The following is a 20040-nucleotide window of genomic DNA, read 5'->3' on the forward strand; positions in this document are numbered from 1 at the left end:
CCAATGATCTACTAATAATAGTTCACCATCCCTGATACTCGTTTAGAAGTCTGGATTTATATCATGCATACACACACACTCATAGATACACACACATATACACACACAACTCTTCTTAAAATGAGGCATACTTACATTAGCATAAGAATGATAGCCAACTATTTATACCTGTAAAGATCAGATTAGTTTGGTTTTCTTTAGTCATATTTTTCCTGTTTTTTACAGACGGGATCTCTCTGTCACCCAGGCTGGAGTGCAGTGGCACTATCAGAGTTCACTGCAGCCTCCAACTCCTCAGCTCAAGCCATCTTCCTGTCTCAGCCTCTCCAGTAGCTGGGATTACAGGAGCGAGCCATCACATCTGACTAATTTTTTTCTTTTTTTCTGTAGAAATGCGGTCTCACTATGTTGTCCAAGCTGGTCTTGAACTCCTGGCCTCAAGCAATCCTCCCTCTTTGGCCTCTCTTTAGCCTCTATCATTCAAAATATCACATGCAATGTGGAGTTCAATAGAACTAATAATTTTAGTTAACTGTGGGTTGGCAAACAGGAAAAAATTGCAGTTGATTCTTTGTGCGTGCGTGTGCGCCCGTTTGTGTGTATGTGTGTGTATGTAATGGCGCAACCAAAGCTACCTTCTGACACCCCTTTATCTTTGCTTCTCATCAGATCTGTATCTCTGCCAGGTACTAGATAATATGAGGCTGAGGTGGGAAGATTGCTTGAGCCCAGAAGTTCAAGACTGCATCAAGCTATGATTGCATCACTGCACTCCAGCATGGGCGACAGAGCAAGACCCTGTCTTCAGAATAAAACCTTGTTAAAAATAGATAAAACTAAGATAAACTGAGTCCAAAGAGCTGTCACATAGCTGGCCAAATTTACCCAGCAGCATTCCTTCGGGTTGAACACTACCAAGTCACATAGCATTTGCTCCTAAGGAGTTAGTAACCTAAGACTGTGCATTATGGAAAATACACACGTTCCTTCTAAAATAACTTGACAACTACATTTTCCGATTCTAAAAGCCACTTTCATGTAGAGTAAAAAGAGCAGTTTTTTCAACAAGAATATGCATAAAAAGATAGGGAAGCTATATCAATTAAAAGAAATGTAAAAGACAAATCAACCTATTGCAGTGCTAGACCTTGACCTTGTGTGAGTTACCAAACTACGAGAAGATCATTTTGACAGTTACAAATTTATAGTGGATGATACGGAGGAACTACTGTTGATAATTTTAGGCATGGAAAAGATTCTGCAGCTGTGTAAAATAAAATGGTTCCTATATTTTAGAGCAACGTACAGACATATCTTTAAATGAATTACATCATGCCATAATAAGAATGGAAATATGAATGAAGTTAGATACTAAAGATTAGGCTATCCATTCACAATTGCTGAAGCCAACTGATGGGCACATGGGATCCTTTATTCTATCTTCTCTTCCTTTTCTTGTCATAACCAGAAATTTTCTGTAGTAAAATATTCCATAAAGTTTCAAGTGAATACAAATGTTTACAGAAGGGATACAAGAGGGAAAAATGTGTACAGACCAATGCAGAATGTTTTTTGAAACATACAAAAGAAAATAAGCAATGCCCCTATAATGAAGAATGCCCAATTTGAAAATCAGAGGCGGGAGGGATGTGGAGTAAAAAAATAAAGAAAAACACATTAAAGGAGCAAAAACATTAAAATAACCTAAATGTCAAAAAATATATAAAGAACTGGGTATGTTAAAGCATAGTCTTTTGGGAAAATTAACCATGAAAAACAATGCTTATGAAGATTTTTAATAATCCTAAAATAGCTTATGCTATCATATTGTATGAAATGTAAAGTTCAAAATGGTATAGACAGAGATATATATAGATCTAGACATAGAAATATGTGAATATCAGTAAAGATATGTGTACAGATATAAAAATAGATATGATTAAGATATAGATAAGAAAAGGTACAATATGATATAGATACAGTTATTGATATGTTGTAGCTATAAACTCTAATATTGGTACAGATACCATACAAAGATGTGATCTACATGCAAATATATATGTATATACATACATATGATATAAATGCAGATAAACACGTAGATGTAGATAGAGAATTATCATCTGTGTTTAAAATATTCAGAAAATTCCTGGAACAAATTATACTGTTATTTACTATTAACTACTAGCCTATGGAATGATGATCCAGTTTTACATTTCTTTTTTCAAAGTTTCTGTATTTCTTTCCTATACTACTCTTCATTCCTCCACCAGAAAAAAAAACATCCTGCCTTTAAAAGCCTCCTTGAGGCTGGGCACAGTGGCTCATGCCTGTAATCCCAGCACGTCAGGAGGTTGAGGAGGGCGGCTCATCTGAGGTCAGGAGTTCGAGACCAGCCTGGCTAACATGGTGAAACACCATCTCTACTAAAAATACAAAAATCAGCCTGGCATGCTCATGGGCACCTGTAATCCCAGCTACTTGGGAGGCTGAGACAGGAGAATGGCTTGAACCGGGAGGTGGAGGTTGCAGTGAGCCAAGATTGCGCCACTGCACTCCAGCCTGGGTGACAGCAAGACTCCATTAAAAAAAAAAAAAAAAAAGAGTCCTTGAAATGGCTACGATTTGCTTATATTCCTTATTCAGAGAATAGATCCGGTTACATGAATTAAAAAAAAAAAAAGACTGCTTCTTAAGCAATGCTTAAGTAATAACCGCCCGTATGCATATTAAAATTTTATGTTAAAACACATCATAAGGTTAAGAGGATGATATCACCTTTTGAAATATTGATGGTTGTGACAAGACACACACAGTCATTCATCTACCCTGATCAATGGGGTCCTCTGGAAGTCTTCTGGTTAGTAACATGTTCCTTCAACTTTATACCTCTTTATCAAAAGACACTAGGATGAGTGGTGGGAGGAAAGCCCCACTCTTAAGCTGTGGTATGGGTGGTTTTGCTTACTGCATAGGAAGTTCGTAGATTAAAGCAATGAAGCATATTCAAGGACACTGTAATGTTTGCCCGCCCACTGAGGTTTCCTGATGGAAGAAGGTGTTTTTGCAAGCTGAGCATCCACGAACCAGCAGGGTTGAGAGTTTCTCTTAAGAGTCATTTACCATTGAGTCCCCTCATTTACTTGCTATTCAAGTGAATAGACTTTCTGGTGTCTACATCACGGCCACAAAGAATACAAAGTGGAATATGTCACAGTAATGTAGCCCAAAGCATATCCAAAATATCCATGTGTCCATACTGATAGAAATGATTGATTAAGTAAATAAAGGGGAGAGACCCAACTTTCTTAGAGAAGAATTCCAAATAATTTATCGATAATTAAGTGGAGCTTAATTCTGCCTCTTCTCCCACCCCCACCCCACTTTAGGGACTTGGTTTCAAAGACTAGACTTGGGGAGGGAGGGGAGAGTACAACTTTACAGCAGAGAAAACTGACAAACTCTCTGTCAGCCAGGTGATGAAAGCCAACATCAACAGCAAAAGTCTTGTGGACAGTAGTCACCCTTGCTAGGGTGAGATGAAGGAAACCTTCATCTCTGTGGATTTCCTCCCCCAAACACATACCCCTGTCTAAAACATCAGACTGGCTCTTGTTGGTGGACATTCTCCATGACATTAATACCTCAAAACTATTAAGGTCATGAAAAACAAGGAAAAACTGAGAAACTGTCACAGACTAGATGAGGCTAAGAAAATAGGGCAAATCCATGCAGTGTGGTATTTCAGATGGTACCTCAGAACAGAAGAAGGACATTAGGAGGACACCAGTGAAATCCAAACAAATTGTGATGTCGGTTCTTAGTAACGTACTAATGTTGCTTCCTTAATTGTAACAGATGGTCACCAAAGATGCGATATGGGTGTGGAGTAACTCTGGAGCCTTTTTGCCTCTAGGCCCTTTTGTTTGACTCTTAATCTAATGAAGGTAGATGTTTCTTTTCTCTTGATTATATCTCCCAGGACTAAACATAGATGGGGAGAGAAGTAGAATCCACCAGTTTTTGCAGAAAGATAGAGCCAAGTGCGGTGGCTCACGCCAGTAATCCCAGTATTTCAGGTCAGTCCGAAGGATTCCTTGAGCCCAGGAGTTCGAGACCAGCCTGCGCAACATAGTGAGACCCCCGTCTCTTAAAAAGAAAAATATGTGTATAGAAAGTTCCCATCACAGACAAAGCCCTATAAGGAAAGGAAAGAATCATCCCTGAAAAAGATCTTATCCTTTCTTAACAATGCCTGAGACACAGCAAGGTGCATTAAACAAACGCAATTAATTAACACTTCAAAAAATGTAAAAATGCTGGGTTCTGACTTACAAATAAAAACAGGGAATGGGAGCGGGGTTAGAAACAGCTAAGGTGCATTCATCATAACTCATAAAACAAAATGAGTTCCCACCAACAAGTTCCGCTTTTAATGCGGAACATGTCTTTTCCTGCTTTCTCTGCTAGGCCCTTTCATAGAAATGATTTATCTGTTTAAATCTCTGCTGCATAATAAAGAAAAGTCTGTTTTGAAAATTAAATAATGCACTTTGCTTTATTTTGCCCATTTAAAATTTCTTCTAATTTTGTAAGCTTGTCATGAATTGGCATAAGCAGACATGTTAAAAATTGGGGGCATTCCTTTTTCATTTCAGGGATAGTGTTTAAAACTATGGAGATAAATCACGGCCGGGCATGGTGGCTCACACCTGTAATCCCAGCACTTTGAGAGGCCGAGGCAGGTGGATCACCTGAGGTCAGGAGTTCGAGACCAGCTGACCAACATGGAGAAACCCGGTCTCTACTAAAAATACAAAATTAGCCAGCTGTGGTGGTGCATGCCTGTAATCCCAGCTACTTGGGAGACTGAGGCAGGAGAAACACTTGAACCTGGGAGGCGGAGGTTGCGGTGAGCCGAGACTGCACCATTGCACTCCAGCGTGGGTAACAAAAGCGAAACTTCGTCTCAAAAAAAAAAAAAAAAAAAAAAGATGAGGATAAATCACTGAAACTCTCTGTGACTCAATTTCCTTGTGTACATGAGGGAATACAAATGATTGCTCAAGTACATTCAAGTCCTAACAATCTGTGATTCTGTTTTCCAATTTCATCATGAGTATCCCAACAAACTGTACTTCAAATTCAATGCAGGCAATTTAGTAGACACCGAAGCATATTTTTGCCTTTCCAAATTGAAAGTGGATAACAAGGTAACAATAGCACTCTCCCTGGAGCCATCCTGTCCTGTCTACTCCCAGTGAAGTGAAATAGCTGAAAGATGTGGAGAGTAAATACTCAAACACTTTTTTTTTTTTTTTTTTTTTGAGACAGAGTCTTGTTCTGTCACCCAGGCTGGAGTGCAGTGGTGTGATATCAGCTCACTGCAACCTCCGACTCCTGAGTTCAAGCCATTCTCCTGCCTCAGCCTCCTGAGTAGCTGGGACTACAGGCGCATGCTGCCACACCTGGCTAATTTTTGTATTTTTAGTAGAGATGGGGTTTTCACTACTTGAACTCCTGACCTCAAATGATCCACCCACCTCGTCCTCCCAAAGTGTTGGGATTACAGGCATGAGCCATCGTACCCAGACCAGACCCTTTTCTTAATTTGAAGAGAGAATTTTTTTTTCTGTCAAATAGGTGTTGGAAGGATGTCAGATGAGAGCCGGGATGGGGAGAGGAAGTAAGGAGGAAAGAGAAGCAGCTCCCTTCCATTCTGACCTGCTGTGGCAAGAATCCCGGGACTTGCAAGACCAACAGGATGCAGCTGGCTTCACTGAACATAATTTGCTATGAGCGTCTTTAGGAACACACACTGCTGGATAAATTCCCTTCCGGGAGAGGCCACAACTGACCACTACATGGAAGAGACAGCTGCTTCTTCACTAGCCAATGAGGCATCCCCACCCAAGTGTGACCAAATGCCTCTGAGGCTCAGCCCCTCAATTCAGAATGCCCCCAGGTACCTGAGGATGATCCAGATTTGGGGGCTGCACCATCTGTGGTTTCTCTACATTAAACAGTATTTTTGTGGAGTCAGGGGTGAGGGAGTATGGTTTACTTTTAAATATAGTTTTGCAAACTCCTTCTCTGTTTAGTTTTTGTTTGTTTGTTTTTCATAAGCTATGTTTAAAGTCAAGAGAGAAAAGGTAAATGCATACCCTGGAATTATTCAGCAACAGAATAACACCAATCAAATTCTGTCCACATAAATGAGGCATTTGAATTCTTTTTAAGAGATGGAGTGTCACTCTGTTGCCCAGGCTGCAATGCAGTAGTGAGGTCATAGCTCACTGCAGCCTCAAACTCCCGATATACTCCTCAAGTGATCCTTATACCTCAGCCTCCTGAGTAACAGGGAGTACAGACATGCACCACCACACCTGACTTATTTTTAAATTTTTTTCGTATGGATGGTGTTTCCTAGACTGGTCTCAAAGTCCTGGGGCTCAAGTAACCCTCCTGCCTTGGCCTCTCGAAATGCTGGAATTACAGGCATGAGCCACTGTACCCACTCACATTTGAACTTTTTACAAATACTGCTACAGCATTACAGGTAGAATAATTATTCTTTGAAAAACCTTCAGGAAGATGTGTTCCCCAATAAAAAGTGAGCTATGCATGCATATGTAAATAGATGTGTAATTTACATATGCAAATATATACATATAATTTACATACGTATATATAACATCAGGATACATGTTGGTCTAGAAAGAAACAATTTTTTATTAATTGGGATCTGACTAGATTAAATGCCCAAATACATTTGATTGTGAAATGACTAGACACATAACTTCTTGTGTAATTTTAAGTTAATTTTTATAAATTATGTCATATTCTGGTTATTCACTTAAGGGAGGCTTATCAATCGAGATATCAAATAAATCCTGGAAGGTTATTTTACTGGTGAAATTGTCATGGCAGACTGAATCACAGTACATAACCACTGTCACACAAATTCTATGTGAAGCCATGTGTGAGTTATTATTCTGTCCTCATAATACGGTACCGTTTAATCTCTACCATGAACCTAGATTGTCAGAAGATTTTTTTCTGAGGTATTGATTCCCTCACTAGGATCGGTTGGTTGGTTTTATGCTGCAACAAATTCAGATTTCCCCCACTTTCTACTACTACCGTTCCTGTGTCTGCTTTATATTTTCAGTCTCTGCACAGGTAACTGGTATTTAACTTCCATGTAACTGTTACACTTTCTCCCTCGTATTTAGCTTCCATGTCACTTGTTACCCTTTCTCTCTGAGTCATCCTTACTGTTTGTTACTGTTTTAGACAGCGCGAAGGGCCTTGTCTTGACCTTCCTACTGGGTTACATTTTAGCTTGTAACCAGAACCCTCTGTGGTAACAGGCAACTAGAAACCCAAATGTAAGGGTTTTGATTGTGGTTTATTTATATTTGTTTTCATTGCTGTTGTTATTTTCTAAATGTCTTGTCTACTTCTCATTGGTTCTGATGCACTAAGTCTATCTGTTCCACCTAATTCTCTGTAATCGGATCTACATTATTCATTTCTTCCCACAGCATACAGTTGGCATGTGGGTAAATTTGCAATACTGGCATGCATGTTAAGGCTTCTTCAACCAACAGAGCAAGCCTGCTACCTCAAGGCTAGGACAAACCTACCCTCAAAAGCATTACCTGAGACAGGCAGCCTTCTCCCCTCCCTCAAGAATCATATTAACTCCATGATGTTTATCAAATACTTTCATCTCCTTGCTCATCAACTATAGTAGTCTGTCTGTTGAAGAAGTTAAAATCGAACTACATAATCACCCTCTGAGAATTCGAACATGAACCTAATTCCTAATATTTGGGCTATGTAGCTCTGATGATTTTGCCTTTAACTATTTAAGAAAGATGTATGAAGACTGAATCAAGCTGTTGTTTTCTTTAACTTTTGACATAGGACATGAGAGATTAAACACACACACACACACACACACCAGAAGACAAATTCTGTTAAAACTTATTTGTTCTTAAACATAAAACCAGAGGTGCAAAATAACATTAGTGTATGGTTAATATAGGAAAGATAAGCAATTTCATCTTCTTTGTACCCCACTTATTGGTACTCAACAAGTTTTGAATAAATTCGTGAAATAAAGAAAAAAACCAACAAGTTCATATCTCCAAGTAGTCTTGGTAATTTAAACACTTTCAAGTATCTTCATACCCTGTTAGTACTTCTTTCTGCTCTGTGTCAACAGAAGTATTCTCAACACTCTTGTGGTTAATTTGGTTAAAACTCATTACAAAGAACCCTAAGTTATCTGTCACAGCTGCTAAACCCATTAGTACAGGAGACTTTAAGGCCATAGTGTGTCCATTTTCAGGATATAATTGAAGAGAGGCAAATGATATACGGTTTTCCAAAAATATTGGACCAGGGAGCCTCTTCAAGAAAGAATCACTGATTCAGGAGTTCTTATACTTTTTAAAGAATCTTCATAAAATATTTTCCTCTGAGACAATGCAATCTATGCCCCATCTTTAAGCAATCCTAGCTCACCAGTATGAGTAATGTTGTCTATTTTTAAGGTTATCTCATTATTCTAAAAGACTTTAAATTGTTGAAAAATAAATTATGTGAGGGGTGGTAGAGTTTGAAACAATTATCTGTGATGTCACCAGATATTTTAGACTAAAATATATTAGAATCCAAGGTATTGTTCATGCCTTAAAAATGCTGAAATATCTGACCGTTGCTTATTAATTTTAAAAAGAATATAGGAAATAGCCATTAATTAATGAGGCTGTTTCCACTACCACATGAAAAAAAAAAAGCTCACAGGTGCCTGTATGTTTTTGTTGAATCAAAGTAATCTGCTTTATGTATGCATTTATTCATAGAATTTACTAAAATCAAAATCAAGGTTTTATAAATATAGGGTTTGACAAAGTTTTAAAATATAACCAGCTATACAAATATGGCATGTGGGAAATTCTATTAAATTGTCATGAACATGCTTCTTTGTCATTCCAGGAGTCTTTCTTTTCATTACTCTTTCCTATTTGATCTGTTCTTCTATAGAATTATCTTCATTTTCTCTTTAATACTTTAAGGATCCCTGAGACCTTGTCACTCATCCAAATAGAATAAAGGAATGAGGGAAGAAAGAAGGAAGGGAAGAAGGAAGGAAGGAAGAAAGGACGGAAGGAAGAAGGGAGGGATGGAGAAACGAAGGGAGGAAGGGAGGGAAGGAAGAAAGAAGAAAGAAAGAAAGACGGAAAGAAGAGAAAAGGAAGGAAGAAAGGAGGGAGGGAGGGAGAAGGATGGTAGATGGAAGGGAAGGAGAGAAGGAGGGAAGGAGGGAAAGAAGGAAGGAAAGAAAGAAGAGAAAAAGGTAGGAAGGAGAGAGGGAGGGAATGAAGGAAAGAAGGAAGGAAAGAAAGCAGAGAAAAAGAAGGAAGGAAGGAGGGAAGGAAGGAAGGAAACAAGAAAGGAAGGAAAGAGGGAAGGAAGCTGTGGTTTCTGTGCACCATTAACTAATAATAGCCCCTGTGAACCAGCCTGGAAGTTCATTCACCACATATAATATAGTTTCTTTTGGAAAATGCATGTCAAACTATATATATGGTTTGTGTGTATATATATATATATAGTAATATAGTATACATAGTATATAATACTATGTAATATATACTATATAATAATATAGTATACATAGTAATATATACTATATAATAATATAGTATACATAGTAATATATACTATATAATAATATAGTATACATAGTAATATATACTAAATTATATTTAAATGAGTTGTATTCAATAATAAATTATAAATATATAAAACTAGTTTGTATTATATATTTATATGGCTTATATATGCTATATATTAATATATAATTTATATTTATATAATACATGTTTAAATAAATTGTATTTTGTATAAATAAGTTTGCAATGGCTTTTGAAATACATCTAGTTTAAGTTATAAAGGCTTTCACCAGTAATATAAATTGCATATAAATACAATTATATAAATGTACATAAATACAACTATCTAGAAATAAATATATATTAAGTGGCTATTGTAGATGATGGTTTTATTCAAGTATGTAAGTTGTATACAAATACTATTGTATAAATGTACATAAATGCAATTGTATATAAATAATTACATATTACCTGTAGAAATTAAAATGAATAATGTAAGATCTGTATGTTTATAGGCACCCTATATTTTATATCTACATACATACATCTATATATATGTATATATGATGAAGGCTCTGTAGATATAATTTGCAAATAAAACTATTTTATGCATCTTATTTATACTGGTGGCTGTAACTGACCTAGCCCATTTCTTTCTGCACACCTGTATACTGATGTTTCAAAAACATAAGTCTGTTTACAGTCTCATCACGTGTAGGTAGAATTCTAAAGAACCTGTGCACAGTGATGAGTGAACAACCTAAATGAGAAACCCTCTAGCATTCATTCACTTTTGCTCCTGTTGTCACCTGGGATTGTCAATGCTTTTCAGTAGGTGCAATGTGAATGAGTAGTGCACATTAAATTTGAATTCAAGGAAGTCTGCAGGAAGAAAGGGACCCAAGAACATAAAGAGACTGTAATGAGGTTCTCGGCTTTTGTGACTTCAAAGTTCTCCATATTTATTAAAAGTGAATGCAGAGTTTCTGAAGCTGGGCCAATACAATGCTCTACTGACTTTGCCACAAGGCTTCAATGGGAACAGTCTCTCAGTGAAGCCTTTGGGCACCAAGAGAAATAAAGGTGAGAATCTTCTACAAAGGCAGATAAAAGGGTTATGAGTTTAGCCTTGGTAAAGGGCGCCCAGTTTGATCTTTGTAAAAGTTGTCTATTTCTCCACACAAGTATACAACATTGCACAATACTGATGGACAAGAGAGGGTACAATTTTGTCACACATAGATAGTTCCACTATAAACATAGGTGATAACACCTTTTTCGGAATTAGCACTCAAATTAGAAAAAAAAAGCTTCCAGGAGACCTAGAGAAAATGGACACCTGTCCCTTAAACACATGCTTTCTACTTACTTAGGTCTCATGTTAATGAATGTCTTTACTCCTAAATAAGGAGTGCCTCCAGACCCATCATAGGTAACTTTATAACTTTCTTTTTTTTTTTTTTTTTTTTTTTTTTTGAGACAGAGTCTCGCTCTGTCACTCAAGCTGGAGTGCAATGGCACGATTTTGGCTCACTGCAACCTCCCCCTCCCAGGTCCAAGCAATTCTCCGGCCTCAGCCTCCTGTATAGCTGGGATTACAGGCACACACCACCACACCCAGCTAGTTTTTGTATTTTTAGTAGAGACAGGATTTCGCCATGTTGGCCAGGCTAGTCTTGAACTACTGACCTCAGGTGATTCGCCCACCTCAGCCTCCCAAAGTGCTGGGATTACAGGCGTGAGCCACCATGCCCGGCCAACTTTATAACTTTCATTGTACATTTTCTATTTTTATTTATTTTTATTTATTTATTTATTTATTTATTTATTTATATTTTTAGAAATAGGGTCTTGCTCTGTCTCCCAGGCTGGAGTACACTGGCGTAATCATAGCTCACTGCAGCCCTGAACTCCTGGGCTCAAGTGATCCTCCCACCTCAGCTGGAACCACAGGTACTTGCCATCATGCCCGGCTAATTTGTTTTTAATTTTTGTTTCTTTGTGGAGTTGGGGTCTCACTCTATTACCCAGGCCAGATGTTATGAATTGTTTAATATAACATAGATTTGGTGAATGATGAGGATAAGAAAAGGAAAATAATGGAAAACCACATTTTTCCTTCTTATATTTTATATATATATATTTGCTTTTATCTAATGTGTTGCAATGGCTGAGAAAAACATTTTCCGCAAAGACTAGTTCCTAGTTAATGTGTTGGCATATGCATACATGTATGTGTATACGCCCGCTCACACACACTGCCATTCTTACCATGTAGCTTCAGGGCATGAGGGCATATTGTCTCACTTAGGAAAACAGTTAACAATGACATATTTTGTTTGTGAAAACATGCATTTACTTTTGTGAGTTTCCCCACCTAACCCATTCACAGCATTACAGTCACAGAGAGTAGTGAGGATTGGAACAAGTTAAAGGCACTCAGTTGCAGTGAGTTTCTTCTGCCCCCATCCCCCATGCTTTTGAGACCACAGTTCCATGCTGAACAGCTCTGACCATTGGAGTCACACGGCATGCCTCACTGAGTTCTTGGACTTGCCCGTCCAATACTCCAGGGCCACATATTGGTGGTACTGAAATACTAAACATGGAAAATGGCACCGCATGCAACTTAACCACAGCCATCATCACAGAACCAAAGAGGCCTTTTCTGCACTTTGCAAAAACAAACCACAATTCACCATAGCTCTTTTATCAGTGGTAATAACACTTTTAGTAACCTCAGTCCTTTTTTTTTTAAAGGATCCAAAAACTTACCACGTAATGCAACTTGAAACAACCCAAGTTCCTTTTCAGCTTATACGACAGGCTAAGTTTCATGACTGAAAAAGGTGCCCTTAGCAAAATATGTGTCCCCTCTCTCCACCCAAAGCATACAAACAACCAAACAAAAACAAACAGAGAAAATGAGCCTGGATGAAGGGTTGATGTGGGAGCCAGGAGAGATGCCCACAGATGTTAATAAAATCACATGTCTGGAGTGATGGCTTTGAGATGCAAGTTTTCATCATCCAATCAGGTACTGACCTCTTAAAACCAAAATGATCACCGATATTAACAGGTGGAGCTAAGAAAGTCCCGTCGTAAGCCAAAAATAGCACTCTGTTACTTTGACAAACCATGATTTCTTTATATAATATACATTTTAAATGAAACAACCCAAACAAAATTCTGGGCCGTTTATCCACATTTCCAGAGAGCAGTGAAAGCCTAGATCGTTTCATTAGCACTATACTGAAATTAACATTTCTCTCTTTGAAATGTATTCCTCAACTAATGAGAACCTAAATGTTCATTGTACTTCATCTGCTTTCTAAATTATGGAGGATTACTCTTTTCCTGTCTCAAATAAATTCAATAAAACCTCATGATATGGTCTGGCTTTGTCCCCACCAAACCTCATCTTGCATTGTAGCTCCCATAATCCCCACGTGTCGTGGAGGGATGTGGTGGGAAGTAATTGAATCATGGGGGCAGTTTGCCCCATGCTATTCTCATGATAGTGAGTAAGTTCTCACAAGATCTGCTGATTTTATAAGGGGTCTCCCCCTTCACTCGGTTCTCATTCCTCTCCTTCCTGCTATCATGTGAAGAAGAAAGTATTTGCTTCCCCTTCCACCATGATTGTAAGTTTCCTGAGGCCTCTCCAGCCCTGCTGAACTGTGAGTCATTTAAACCTCTTTCCTTTATAAATTACCCAGTCTTGGGTATGTCCTTTTTAGCAGCCTGAGAATGGATTAATACACCTCATCTCACTATATATATAATAATAAGATATATAGTGTATTTTTATATACATGATGCAGACCTTACTATAATATGTATTACCATATATATATTATATAGTAGGATACATATCTTACTATATATAGTTTTATATATACGTATTTTAGTATTGTTGGGGTTAGGTCTGTTCTCCTTCAGGTACCATTTCTGGGAAGATGAGAGTGCCTTGGGAAGATGTGGTGTATGGAGGTGTTCCGCACACACCTGGGACACGTGAACTCAACACGAAATGTCTAAAGTTTGAAATCTCAGCCCGAGGTAGATGGGCAGTTTTCCACCACCAACCTTTCACTCCCGTAATGATTTTATGAGCCTTTTATTTACTTATTTTTTGTTTAATGTAACCACCTGCAGAGGGAAAGCCTTTTCATCTATACATTTATTCAAAGCCTATAAATGGCACAATGACAAACTGCTAGGAGATGTCACCTTCTTTTTTTTCTTGTTCATGTGTGCTACTCTGCTCCAAGAAAAATGAGGAAGGGCTTCCTACACTGCCGTTCACTTAACAAAGAACAGTGGAGCTTTTCAAAGTCCAAATGTTTAGAGAAAAATGACAAAACTGGAAAATATTCGTGGAGTGAATGGTAGTAGAGAGCGCAGCACATGACCTAATTGCCTCAGCAGCCTGGGCTTCAATTTCGAGTCTCACTTTCTCTAATTGACTGCAAAAGATGTATCTTTGATTTAAAACTGGTAGCTCAGGAGTTTAAGAAATCAGTGGTGGCTATTCAAATCTGTCTGAATATCCATTCACATAATTAAATAGGAGACGAAGTCTCTCCTCTGAAAAAGTACAGTACTCAGACAAAAACACACACAAAAAGAGCAACAGATTTAAACTAAACTGAACATATTTCCCCATTTGGGAATAGAATACATATTGTTAAAAGTCAGAAAGCAGTACAGAAAAAATACATTCTGGTTTACAAACTAAAATCGTGTCTCTTACACTTGACACTCACATCCTAAGACCAACTCTCACCATATTTGGAATTTAAGTATATTTTAACCAGATAAGCCTATCTTTAGGAGGAGGATATTAAAGGACTTAAAATATTTGTATACTGCTACTTCATTTGAATGCAATGCATTCGCTCAACAAGTTGCATTATTGACAATATTCAACAGTATTACGAAAGGTTTGAAATGTGGCGTACCAATTAAAAAGAAAGAGTGTTAAACGGAGGTCATTCCCTCATGCACTTGAATGTTTAGTTTTTTGAGAACCTTTTGGTTGTGGTCTAGAAATAAAAGCACAGTAGTGCAAACGGCTTTTAAAGAGACCCCTGCACTTTCAAAAGCAAGTCTCTGTTGCGGAGTCAGTCAACACTCTCATCTTTGTGGAGAGACTATAAGCTTTCCACAAATTACTACACACAAAACAATGAAATAGCCAAGTTCAAAAATTTTTAAAAATCTATATATTTACCATCAGGCTACATTCCAGGCCAACAACTATGAACTTTCCAATTCCTTCAAGTCTGCTTGTAAATTTCACAGCATCAAGATAACTTCATTATCTACCTTATGCAGCCACCAGTCCCTTATCAAGTATCTGTTACATTCTTAGGTTTGGGTAAAAATCAGCTAGGTTACTGGTTTGAGGGCCAACTGTATATTTGGCATTAGTTTATTTAAATAAAACGCAAAGAAAAGCAACAATTCTTCCACTGGAGAAGAAAACATCAAAGCATCTTTAAAACTGCATCCATGCACAGGCATTATTATGAAAATGCAATTATTATTCTGGTTTCAAAAAAAAATGAAGCCTCCCATTTTAATCTACTGACTTAAAACTAATGAAGTAATTTTCCACTTGCTACAACTGGCCCTGATTATGTTCTTACATGTCAAAGAAAATACTCTTTAAAATGGCCATATATATATATACACATATATATGTAGAAATGTAAAATGCGTGTATGTCTGTATACACACATACACACACACGCATTCTACATTTCATTGAGTAATAAAATACTGAATTTCTAATCTGAGAAAATACATACTTGCAGAGTTCTGCATGAAATTCCTGTATTCTTAATTTTAGGATACACAGAAATTCCATATTTTTTTCTGGAAATACAGGGATTCATGCAACCATGTGCCATTAGCCATCCCTCCCCCTCTTAACATTTTGCTCATTTCCACAGGAAAATCTATGCTGAGGATTTAATGGATTACTGCTAACATCTTCCCCACAGCCAACTAAAGGTATGAAATAATTCTCCACTCTCCAAATCTGCCCCCACAAAACTGCAGATTTCTTTGCTATCTGATTTCACCCCGCTCTGCCATCCCCTAGGAAAAGGCTCAGTGCGTCCATTCAAACCATGCAGGTCTCTTGCAGTTTCGGCGGCTTTGTTCTCATCAAAGTCAGGTGTTTGCACCCTGGCCATTTAATTTCTAGCTGGAGAAGGAAGCTACCCCGAATTTCTTAAGCATGCACTTCTATGTTGCCCGCAGAACGCCCACACAAACTGGCAATTCTGCTTCGTCAGGATAACGAGGTCTCCCTAAACTTTTTCTTTCTTTATTTTTTCTTTTTTTTTTTTTTTTTTTTTTTTTGCTTTTGCCTTCCTCACATCACAGGAAGGGCTGATTCTGAGACGGGAGCTCACGCACACCACCTCCTTTTAAGAAAATATAAGGCAACGCGCTCCGATGTAAACCCTACGGGCAACGGATGCCTTCAAAAAGCATAAGATAAGAGCAACAACAACAACAACAACAAACCACCGCCCCCCCCCCCAAAAATGACCAACTAGAAATAAAATAAAATAAAAATAAAAAGAAGCCACACTACCACCTTGTGGATTCAGCTCGCAAGAGCATCACCTGCTTAGTTCCAAAACCCCCACCCAACCCCCACCCCAAATTTCTTAAGTTGGGTCCAAATGACAGATCGGGATCCTCCGTCCTCACTCCCCGCAGACTCGCCCAAGCCCTAGGCCGAATTCGTGACGCGCGCGCCCAGCGCCCGCGAGAGTTGCAAGCCCAGGCGCACCCCAGGGGCCAAAACCCCGCCGGAACCTCCTAGGACCCCTCCACGCTGCCTCCTGCACCCCCTCCCCCGCCATCCCCGAGATAGCAGCAGCACATACATAAAAAGAGGCTGACACCTGCCGTAGGTTCAGAGGAAGAAGCCAGAGAAAAAGAAACCCGCAGTCCGGAAAAAAAAAAGCGTTCTGGGGAAGGGGAGGGGTATGATGCGGAGGACGTCCTCCGGGTGCCCCTCGCCCTCCATGCAGGACATCCGTTCCCAGGGTGGCCCGGGCCAGGCCTCGGGGGTGCAAGGGTTGGCCTGACCCCCCTGCTCCCGCCCCCGCCGCTCCGGGAAGAAAGGGCGCTGTGTCTGGCGGCGAGCAGGCGCCGGAATCGTGCGCTCGGGCCCAGGGTTGCACGGGGTACTGGGCCCCGATACCGGGGGCGCAAAGCTTCGGGTGCGGCCCAGGAGAATCCCGCCGAGGGACCCCAGCCTACCGGTTCTCGGAGGGGCGAAAGAGCCAGGTCAGGTTGACGGACAGGAGGAGGAAGGGGTGTCCAGGAGACTGGCTGAAGGATGAGAGTGTCCCCCGCGGTAGCGACCGGCCTCTTGGAAAACCAGAGGCGGAGGGAGCAGCCGCGGAGTGGAGGGCGCAGGCCGGGACCTGGGCCTCTCCTCCCACAGCAAGCCCCCCACCCACGCATCATCTGCAGCCGAGCGGCACCTACCTCCCTCTCCCTACCTCATCCCCGCTCGCGCTTCCGCAGGTCAGGCCACGCGGGTGCCAGCGCGGGCTGGGGGCGCCCCAGCCGCGGCCTTGGGGAGGGGGCAGGACTGAAGTTCACGCTCTCCCTGCGTGGTCTCGAAGCCCCTCGCCCACCCCGCACTGTCTCCTCCTCCTCCGGCTGCCCGCTTGGCGGATCTTCTCCATCAGTTCTGCCCACTGGAGTGGGAAGGGGCTGAGCCGAGCCGCGCGGGAATTGGGAGGCGGGGAAGCGGGGAGGCGGAGGAAGAGACGAGATGAAATCGGCCCGGGACAGCAGAGAGGCTTGGGATGGGATGGAAGGGAACAGGGGGTGGCGGTTGCGTTTTCCAGGGCTGTAGAGGTGGTGCGCCTATTGGAACCGACTCCTCAGCCTCCTCCCCCGTCCCCACCTCCGGGACTGGCGGACAGTGCGCCCCGCAGGCTTACCACTCCCCCCCACACCCTCGCTCCGAGAAGGGGTGTTCTCAGTGGGCACCGACTAGGGCTCCAGATCCCCCGAGACCCAGACAAGGGCTCCGGTAGTCTGTCCTCGCAGCTTCCAACTTTTCCGCTCCTTCGGAAAAGCAGGCAGTTGAGAGATGGTTCCCAGGGCGGCAGCTGCAAGCGCCCCCGCGCCCCCCTCAAAGGTTCAGACTACACTCAAAGGCTCCCGAAGAAGCAAAACCACCAGCTCTACCCTCCTGCGGCTTGCCTCACCCTGCCCACCCGCCTCGAAACCCACACACACGGGAAAGGAGTGCATGGAGCCCGCTCCCCGGTTTGCAGAAGCAGCCCGGAGCTACCGTCATTTCGTCTTCACGCGGGGTCTCCAGCGCGCCTGGATCGTTCCCTAGCCAAGCCAAGCCAGGTCTAATGAATCACGTGCGTTATTTCGTGCATCACCCAAGCAGTCATCTTATCCGAGGCCCGGAGATGAAGGAGGGAAAAAAAAATCGCTTAAATGGAACCCCAACCAAGCCTGTTTTCCCTTTTTCTTTCTGGTTAACAGCACCCCCCCAACCCCTCAAAAAAGCACCCCAGGCGGTGGTAGCTGACAGTTTTCTTAAAGAAGAAGGGGGTGTGGGGGTGGGAGGGGGAGAAAAAGAAAAGAAAAGCCTCCCATGCCTCACAGTTTGCAGAAGTCCTCCTGCCTTCACCATCTCCAGCCCTGGCCGCTTCGCTCCTTCTCTCCCTGTACTGCAGATACATATATATATTTTTCCTCCTCTCCCCGCCACAGTCTTCTGTTTATTTGTGTGGAAGGCAGCGCTACTTTGTAAACACATCACACACGGCCCCAGAGCCGTTCAAATAGCTGATTGCAGCAAAACGCTTCCAAACAACGGTGGTCCGGATTTTTCTCTTTAAGTGAAAATAAAACCAAATATTTATGTGGAGAGGTTGCATGTAAAAACCGTATGAAGGTCCACACTCCCACCCACACCTAAGAAATGCAGCGAGACAGATGGGAGAAAGTCCTGTCCAAATTTTCCAAAAATAATATTAATAATCGTAAAAGGAAAAAAATAAAGATCAGATGAAGTGAAGCTCAAGTATCTGCAGTGAGGCTTTCCATCCTTTGCTGCAAGTCAAAATGTTTAAACGGCTTTTTAAAATAAGGAGAATAATATCCCAGAGACACGTCTTAAAACTGCACCTACCTTAGCTTTGGAAGAGCTGCATCGGCCGTTAAGAGTTCTTTTTACACTTCCAGATTTTTCTAGGGAACCCGAAACGAGGTATGATTCAGGAGGATGTATTGAAAGCCCAGGAGCCTTCCCCTTCTGGAACCCCCCAACTAGATTTGCTCATCCAGAGGAATGCAAGAGCCACCAACACCGCCTAGTTTGGAGGAAATTCGTTGTTTCTGCCGTCAATAGTCTGTGGACGGGCAGAACAAGCACTACAATTGAAGCAGGAAGGGCTGAGCTAGTGGCTGAATAAGAGCTCTGTGCTAAGAGACAGAGAAGGGAGAGAGACGGTTCTGCAAGAAAAAGGGAGATTGAGGAGAGAGGTCCTGCTGTCTCCGGGGCTCTCCCTCTGCCATTGGACCAAACTGAATGAAATTTACAAAGCCAGCAGCCAATAGATCTCCGGAGTCGGCCCCATCACTACAGAAACCACATCCACAGCTACAACCTCAAGCAAAGAGCTGCTAATCCCAATGCAAACCAGCTGTAACGGAGAGATCTCGGGTACCCGGGAGATAGAGCAGGTGGGCATGGCACACGGTGCCACCGCACCAGACGCGTACAGCAAACCTTCTTCCTCTTTGCTTTTTTAGGACTCTCTAGATACCCTCCACACCAAACATGCTGCATTATATGCAAACATCTTTAACTGTTTAAGGTCACGATCTCCAGCAGTCCCTATGTCTGCGTTATTGTAATTCATTTGGGAAGCAATGATATAAAAAAAAATTTTAAGAGCAGCAAAATTTGGTATACAGTTCTGTAAAGTACAGGACCTCTTTTATGCTCAGGGTATGGTTGAGAGGGGATCGAAGAAATCTTTTTGTTTACTTCTATTCTTATACTTTCATGATTTTGATAAAATATTGGAGTTGTGCCCAGGATGAGGCATTTGTTTTTAAATACGCCTCTTCATTTCCAGGGTTCAGGAGGTTATCTTTCCCAGGGAGTTTCAAGTTGCGGGGGGCGAGGATGGGGGTATGACCCCTGTACTTAAAGTTGAGTTAGAGAAAGTTGGATTTAAATTGGCAATGCAAAGATCAGAGGGCACAATAGAGTGTTGTGACAATGAACACAGATTTTAAAATGAGATTGCTTGGGTTCAAGATGCATGTGACCTTA

At 41.1% G+C, this 20040-nt stretch overlaps 1 protein-coding gene across 10 annotated transcripts in view; it reads right to left on the reverse strand.

Annotated features, from left to right (window-relative positions):
* Nucleotides 1-19275, reverse strand: part of NLGN4X (neuroligin 4 X-linked) — a 337280-nt gene extending 318005 nt beyond the window's left edge. For 2 of the 10 annotated variants that reach the window (XM_009234572.4, XM_054544299.2), the window contains exon 1: nt 17225-17333. The gene's annotated coding sequence lies outside the window, so the exon portion shown is untranslated. Of the gene's footprint in view, nt 1-16600; nt 16623-16979; nt 17142-17210; nt 17334-18030; nt 18397-18888 lie in introns of those variants that run through there. The other 8 variants (XM_063721287.1, XM_054544301.2, XM_063721288.1 and 5 more) reach the window with 6 other exon arrangements.
* Nucleotides 19276-20040: the final 765 nt, after the last annotated feature.

The sequence above is a fragment of the Pongo abelii genome, chromosome X (assembly GCF_028885655.2).
Source record: "Pongo abelii isolate AG06213 chromosome X, NHGRI_mPonAbe1-v2.0_pri, whole genome shotgun sequence".
Classification (NCBI taxonomy): domain Eukaryota; kingdom Metazoa; phylum Chordata; class Mammalia; order Primates; family Hominidae; genus Pongo; species Pongo abelii.